Below are 8,538 nucleotides of genomic sequence, written 5' to 3' on the forward strand. Positions count from 1 at the left end.
CTTATCTATTGTGGCAAATTTACACTATCTTTTGAATACTTTCAAAACAAATCCATTTAAGTGTGTCCGATACTTGTATTGACAGAACCGCTGAGCATGTCCTTAATGTGTTTGTATATTATCAATCACCGATATGTACACCCATTAAATCAGCAAAAAATATCAATCTGACTTCGACTGTATTGTGACCTTAAACATCTCGTACACATAGATGTCTCCTAACGACACCCCAGACAGATGTCTTTCTAACAAATCTTTATTTCATTCCATCAAATTGACATTAACTTTTTCAAATGAAACAACATTTAAATAGGTTTTGAATGATTTTACAAGACAGAAAATGACTAAGTAAACAGATTCCAAACGTCTCAGCTCTAAAATCAACAAACATATATTGTGGCGTTTTAAAGGTGCGAGGCTGTAGTAAGGACCACAAAAGATGTCTGCCACCGAGAATTGTACTATCAGAAGAAGTTTCCACTTGAAAAAGTCTCATAGACAGTTGTGGCCGAATTACACCCTCCAAACTCCTCTATCGTAATGTCCCCAAGGACTTCAAGTAAACACTCAGTGGCCAGGGTAATAGCCCAGCACCTGGGGTAGGGACAAGGGCAAGTACAACCAGCTATTGTCAAAAACTGGCGGATTAAATTTTGACATTCTTCATTCTTTTACTCCAATAAAAGTCATGGCTCCTTTTCTCTTTGAGCTACAAAGCATGAATAAACCAAACCAGTAACGGAAATTTGCCTCGATATAAAAAATCAACATCGTACCAATTAATCGAGGCCTGGAATACAGGTCCTTCAGTTTAAATCGTCCGGTTGAGGCAATTGTCGGAAATCAGTGTCACGGAAGAAATCCTCCACATAAAAATCCTTATATTACCAAACTCTACACTACTCAACTCAATATTAATTCCACAGGTCATGCAAAAGTTCTAACCAGAATTTCTGAGCTGGTTTTTATGAGGTCAGAGAATAGCAGATAGGTCAACCCAATGTTCACGGGATGTTGGCTTCACGAGGATGACACGAAGTGTTGTTTACTCTAACACAAAAATGATGATCTGCCACGAAACTGTTCTGGGCCGACCTCGGTAACGTTAGAAAACAAAATGATTAAGACAACAATAGCGGACAGTACAAAATGTTACCAATGTTTAGATATTCAATAGAAATGGCGTTGTTGTGAGCATAATGCCTGCAACTGAACACGCTGGGAACTAAGCCTGAGGTTTGTAGAACAAAACAGCACAAACTCCTGGAGCCGAAAAACAGAAAAATGATATCATCCAAAGATAAAAGGTTGATAAAAGGCGATGTCTATTTGAGGGAATCAGTTACATCTCCATGCATTGTTTGTTTCTCTTCATATTAGTTCTGACAGAAATGTTTCTCCAAATAGTACATGTTTATACACAAGTACCTACATTTTTTTATCTATATGGTGTGTTAAAAATGTTATACACAGGAGACATTCAAGGCTTCTGGAGATTTCAGATTAAATCTCTGAATAAATAATTAAAACAACATTTTGGAAGGAATGTCTTCATGGCAATATCTCTACAAATATTTCAAGAGAAGGCAAAACATGTAGCCATTAATTGATTTTAAAATTGTCCTGTATGCACTAAATTGATTGACCTATAGATGAATACTAAAATTTGATCTGATAGAAATAAATATAACACTTTGATCAGATGATAGTACATGCTAGAAGAAGACAATGAATACTGCAATTTGAACAAAGGAAATTGAATACTAGTAATAGATCAGAGGACAATGAATACTTCAATAAAATCAGAGGACAATGAATAATTGAATTAGATCAGAGGACAATGAATACTTGAATAAGATCAGAGGACAATGAATACTTGAATTAGCTCAGAGGACAATGAATACTTGAATAAGATCAGAGGACAATGAATACTTGAATTAGATCAGAGGACAATGAATACTTGAAGAAGATCAGAGGACAATGAATAGTTGAATTAGATCAAAGGACAATGAATACTTGAATAAGATCAGAGGACAATGAATACTTGAATTAGATCAGAGGACAATGCATATTTGAATTATATCAGAGGACAATGAATACTTGAATTAGATCAGAAGACAATGAATACTTGAATTAGATCAGAGGACAATGAATACTTGAATTAGACCAAAGGACAATGAATACTTGAATTAGATCAGAGGACAATGAATACTATAATTATATCAAAGGAAAAATGGATACTTTAATTAGTTCAGAGGACAATGAATACTTGAATTAGATCAGAGGACAATGAATACTTGAATTAGATCAGAGGACAATGAATACTTGAATTAGATCAGAGGACAATGAATACTTGAATTAGATCAGAGGACAATGAATACTTGAATTAGATCAGAGGACAATGAATACTTGAATTAGATCAGAGGACAATGAATACTTGAATTAGATCAGAGGACAATGAATACTTGAATTAGATCAGAGGACAATGAATACTTGAATTAGATCAGAGGACAATGAATACTTGAATTAGATCAGAGGACAATGAATACTTGAATTAGATCAGAGGACAATGAATACTTGAATTAGATCAGAGGACAATGAATACTTGAATTAGATCAGAGGACAATGAATACTTGAATTAGATCAGAGGACAATGAATACTAGAATTAGATCAGAGGACAATGAATACTTGAATTAGATCAGAGGACAATGATCACTAGAATTAGATCAGAGGACAATGAATACTTGAATTAGATCAGAGGACAATGAATACTTGAATTAGATCAGAGGACAATGAATACTTGAATTAGATCAGAAGACAATGAATACTTGAATTAGATCAGAGGACAATGAATACTTGAATTAGACCAAAGGAAAAATGGATACTTTAATTAGTTCAAAGGACAATGAAGACTATAATTATATCAAAGGAAAAATGGATACTTTAATTAGTTCAGAGGACAATGAATACTAGAATTAGATCAGAGGACAATGAATACTTGAATTAGACCAAAGGACAATGAATACTTGAATAAGATCAGAGGACAATGAATACTTCAATTAAATCAGAGGACAATGAATACTTGAATTAGACCAAAGGACAATGATCACTAGAATTAGATCAGAGAACAATGAATACTTGAATTAGACCAAAGGACAATGAATACTAGAATTAGATCAGAGGACAATGAATACTTGAATTAGATCAGAGGACAATGATCACAAGAATTAGATCAGAGGACAATGAATACTTGAATTAGATCAGAGGACAATGAATACTTGAATTAGATCAGAGGACAATGAATACTAGAATTAGATCAGAGGACAATGATCACTAGAATTAGATCAGAGGACAATGAATACTTGAATTAGATCAGAGGACAATGAATACTAGAATTAGATCAGAGGACAATGAATTCTTGAATTAGATCAGAGGACAATGAATACTAGAATTAGATCAGAGGACAATAATCACTAGAATCAGATCAGAGGACAATGAATACTAGAATTATATCAAAGGAAAAATGGATACTTTAATTAGTTCAAAGGACAATGAATATTCATGCTTTTAGAAGCTTCCAGCCACCAACATCCAGCAAGATGAGGGTGGTATAGGGCTTAATATTTTTTTTACCTTTCATACATAACAGATCAGAAAATATTTTGTGTTTTTGAGGAAAATATAATTCAACAGAAACAAAATTTCGTAAATAACACATGAACATGACCGGTATATTGAATGGGTTTGTGATGAAAATTGGATATGTCTGTACAAGGTTTTGTCACCGAAATCACACGGCCACTGCAAGTTACAATACAGTTATATAAGTTCACATGAATACATTTCACATCTCTTTAAATGCAGTTATACTTATTTTTTTATTATTTTTTCTTTCAATAAATTGGGTTCATATTAAATAAGATGGAATTTTACAACAGTGGAACCCGCTTATTATGATATACTATCTGCCAGAGAAAATAATATCATAACTGGGTTCTCATTATAAATTATCAAACTATCCTCGATTGTTTTGCAACATCAAGTGAGCTTTAAGTACACAGGGTTTTATTTAAGTAAATAGATTATTAGATACTACGTAAAAAGGATTGCTTGGTTAATATAACTTAAAATTCAAACTGAATGCAATGGGTTACAGCTAATTTAATGGATTTTTTCCCCCCACACCAAATCAATTGTTTTCTTATTAAAAATAGGATGCTACTTTAGTAAAAGGGCTTTTACTTGGTTAAATGGGTTTTTACTAAACCAAAAGATATTTCACTAATATATAGGGATTCACTAAGTTAACATTGTTCTTATGATATAAGTAAGATACAGTTTACTTCAACTCCTTACTTATACAAGGTAAGATATTTTGACACAAATGTTATTTCCAATTTAATTGATTTTTCATGTTAATCAACCAATTTCCTTCCACTTTTTTCAGTACATGTATCTAAGTTGATAAAACACCTGTTTTCCCCAATAGTCTTTTGTTTCGCAATTGTCAAAACATGTTATATGTATGTTAATTAGGGCATGAAAGACATCAAATAACGATAATACATGAAAAAATGTTTTGTATCATGAACTGTCAACTATATATACTACTGTGTTTTCTGTATTGAAAATCCTAGAAGTCCTCATCGTAGAAAGTCAAGGAATTCAGCTGTTTAACACTAAGTACATGTAATCTCTCAAATCAATGTAACCTCCTTGTAAATACCCTCTAAATTATACCAAAAAAACCCTTTAAAATAAAGGCCAGGTGGGCTCATTATAGTTGTGAATACAATGTACTTAATTTTCCGGGGCTATTACTGCGATCGGTTATTCAAGATTTACGAGAAATAAATTCAGAAAACCTCGAAATTTTATTTCAACTCATTTTATAGGAATCAAGTAGCTTCAAATGTGCCGTATAACTTAACTATTCATTATACCAACACCAACGTCAATATAACAATATCTGTATATTCCTCTTAATGCTATTTTGTGAGATTTTTCCACAAATTATGCAAATTTTAAAAGAATTTGAACCAGTCAAATTAAGGTGTACATTTTTAATATCTTTAAAGAACCTCATTTTTAAGTTAATGTCAGTCTAGGAGAGCAAATCCTTCAAGCTACAGTCATTGTTCCATCGACTTCGCCAATGAATGTCAGACCATCACATTTTCACCCCATCATGGTCGGTCAGATGTTTGTACATAATGGATGTCATACCCACACAAAATTCGCCATAAAGCTTCATATTTTCTTCTGATAGGAACTAATCACACACATGAAAACAAATAAAACAGAAGACCGTGTATCGGGTTGCGCCTGAATCATCCAGATAAAGCAGCTTCCTGTTGCACTAAAGTCGGGTAACTCTTGCCTCAAACTCTACTATGGCTCCCACAGCGGACAGCGGACAGCAGATAGAGGGCAACGACGGTGAATAAAATACCGACATTAACGATTGGATGTCCTCCTTAAACATTACACCAAATAAATAGTAGGATTTGAAACATCTATACTTTAAGGTTTTAATTTTTGTGTAATTGGTTTCTGTGGAAAATACTTCTCTTTCAAATAGATTTAGCAGAATTACATTTACATTGACATTATTTATGGAAAATAACAACAAAAATTTTCCACAATTATAGAATATCTGGTAAATTTTGTACAGAAGTTCAACTAGTGAATACCTATAGTGGAAATGTAGTTAGACCATTATAATAAGCTTGGTTTATTGTTTTCCTTGTCAATAACAGCAGACTTGATAAATTGAGGTCAAAGTGTTGTGCATGATGTCTTATGAGGGAATGGACAATGGAATAAAGGACATTCTACCACACTGGTAATGTCATGACACCTTTGATTGGTTAATAACCATTCATAATTGGACAATAAACCATGCACATGCATAACTCTTCCAAAAAACCTCTCCTGTTTTGCACATTTCAGAAAGTTACTTGACATGCGCATATTTTCTTTGTCCAGTAAGCAATGTATCTGTTCTGGCCAGAAACTATGACATCAGCTGTGATTATGGCTTTAAGTGAAATGAAAATGAGGCATCAACGTTTGCGTATGTAGTAAGCATAAGGACAGCCTTAATTCATTATCTAGGTCATGACGTTGCTTTAAAGTCACTTAAAAGGACAAGATTGGGCATTAGATCTTATTTTCATGTGGTAGAATAGATATAATCAACATATGCTTGTATATTGTGCTAGAACATACACCTTGGGATTAAAAAAATAAGTCAGAAAAATAACTAAGACTTAAATAGTCTTCGTTGATTATTTTTTCTCCAGCATTTTATCCCCTCCTATATATTTTCCACTATAATACATGTACATATAACGATTATTTCTGAATTTATTTCCACTCCATCACAACACTAACTAAAAGAAAATGCAAATTTCACCACAAATTACCGACAACCAATATGGCCTCCATTGACTCCAGTGTCAAGTCTGCTACTCTCCACAGGTATGTATACAACAATCAGTTTTGTGGCTTTAACAAAACAAAGACATCGTTCTTCAGATGTCATTAATTTTTTAAATACTAACTTGAGAAATAAATCATTTACCTGTCAATTGTCTTCATGAGAAAAAGTCGTAAATCCAAATAAACGAAACAGTTTCTTTTTAGTCCATCAACACGAAATAAACGTTGTTTTTCTCAATGCCAATGTTTATAGCAGGTTTACCCTGTGTCTGTAGCCCTACAATATCTACAGTAAATCTGTACAAGTTTAAACCACCTGTGCCGAAATCTTGTATATCTACTTTGGAAAACAATCTAATCACGAGGCAAACTGAAAAAGGTGAATAGTGGCTTTTGTGGTCAAAATTACGGATGTTAAGTATGAAAGGCGCCCATTAGACGGGTCAGCACCTACAGTGTCTGCAGTAGAGATATGTCTCCAACCCAGGGGGAACCTGTCATAATTGTCTCTAATTTCAACCCTTTACAATGTAATTATGACCCCATTTAATTGTGTAAAAGGATACTCTATGAGTCAGGGGGTATCATCTTCCCAAATACCCAGGGTATAACCTACCATCTGGGCACCCACATAATGTATTTTATAAATAGTTTTATATGATAAAACATATCATGTAGACAAAAAGGTTGAATTATAACACATCTAGGTTTTTATTTCCCATTTTTGTGCCGTCTTTATTGATAAGAACACTGATATGTCTATTGTATTTTGTGTAATAATATCCTTGGTATACCATAATATGGCCTACAACGGTGACTTATACATTTCCTGAATGCGTGTTTACAGGTTTTTTTACATTATCGGGTTATAAGTTTTGTATTCACGAAATATTTTTTATAAGAATTTTATGTTTAGCTTGCCTGCTTATAGCATCTGCTGATATACCTGTAGGTGGATAGTATTGTCTCCATATCTATATACAAAGACCTCTGATTTTTATTTCACAATGTTAATATATTGTATAATGGGTATCAGTATGACATAATCAGGAATGATTATAATCATACGAAATTAATGATTCATTGAAAATAAGGTACAAGTCATTTATAAGGTCTGTATAACCGTCTTTATAGTGCTATCTAGGAGACACGGTATAGTCTAGTGGTAGAACACCGGGCACGTGACCAAAGGGTTCCTGGTTGGAGTCACGGCATGTCACTGTATTGTATCTTTGAGCAAGATACTTTACTCCGCTTGCTCCAGTCTACTCAGCTGTAAATGAGTATGTGGTTGAGCAGTGCTAGAATTGTTAAATGCTCCCCAGGGAGTTGAGAAAGATATTGGCTGGTTTCAAAGGCCCTATAACCATGGATAATAATTTGTGAACCGCTTTGAGACGACCTACCAACTAGGTTGTGATAAAGCAGTATTTATATAAGAACCTCAAATCTTTATTATCATTATTATCTATAGGGGGTTCAGTACATTTTTAGTATAAAATCTAGAATGTTTACTACATGTTGAAGAGACTTTATTAACAGGTAGTTGCTGAACAGAGATTAACATTATAATATAGATAAATGTCGTAAGCATGGCCTTTATAAAAAGGTATCATATTGAACAATCAAATTTCAGTGGAAGGTTAGTGTTTTTATAAACAGGTACATTATTTACAATAAAGATGTTGGTTTGGTTTGGTTTGTTTGTGTTTTTCGTCCTATTAACAACTATGGTCATTTAAGGATGTGCCAGGTTTTGGTGGTGGGGGGAAAGTCAGAGTTCCCAGAGAAAACCCCCACTGACCTACGGCCAGTTCCTGGCGACTGCCTCATGTAGGTCTCAAACCTACGCAACCAGTGGATGAGGCTTAGTGGTAGCAGAATGTCAAACACCTTAACCACTTGGCCACCACGGCCCCTACAATAAAGTAATGACCTTTTTAGCCAGGTATTGTTGTATACAGGTGACCTTTATAAACAGGTATTTGTTATAAAGATATGATCTTTATAAACAAGTTTTTTCAATAGAGGTGACCTTTATAAACAGGTATTTTCTAATGATAGGTAACCTAATTATACAATATTTGCTGTGC

General features: G+C 33.7%; 1 protein-coding gene across 1 annotated transcript in view; it reads right to left on the reverse strand.

Moving 5' to 3' along the window:
- LOC110462664 (protocadherin gamma-B5-like) overlaps positions 1-6,791 on the reverse strand; it is a 51,244-nt gene extending 44,453 nt beyond the window's left edge. Inside the window, exon 1 of the mRNA XM_021516740.1 lies at positions 6,588-6,791. The gene's annotated coding sequence lies outside the window, so the exon portion shown is untranslated. The remainder of the gene's footprint in view (positions 1-6,587) is intronic.
- Positions 6,792-8,538: the final 1,747 nt, after the last annotated feature.

This window comes from Mizuhopecten yessoensis, unplaced genomic scaffold, assembly GCF_002113885.1.
Source record: "Mizuhopecten yessoensis strain PY_sf001 unplaced genomic scaffold, ASM211388v2 scaffold10821, whole genome shotgun sequence".
NCBI lineage: Eukaryota > Metazoa > Mollusca > Bivalvia > Pectinida > Pectinidae > Mizuhopecten > Mizuhopecten yessoensis.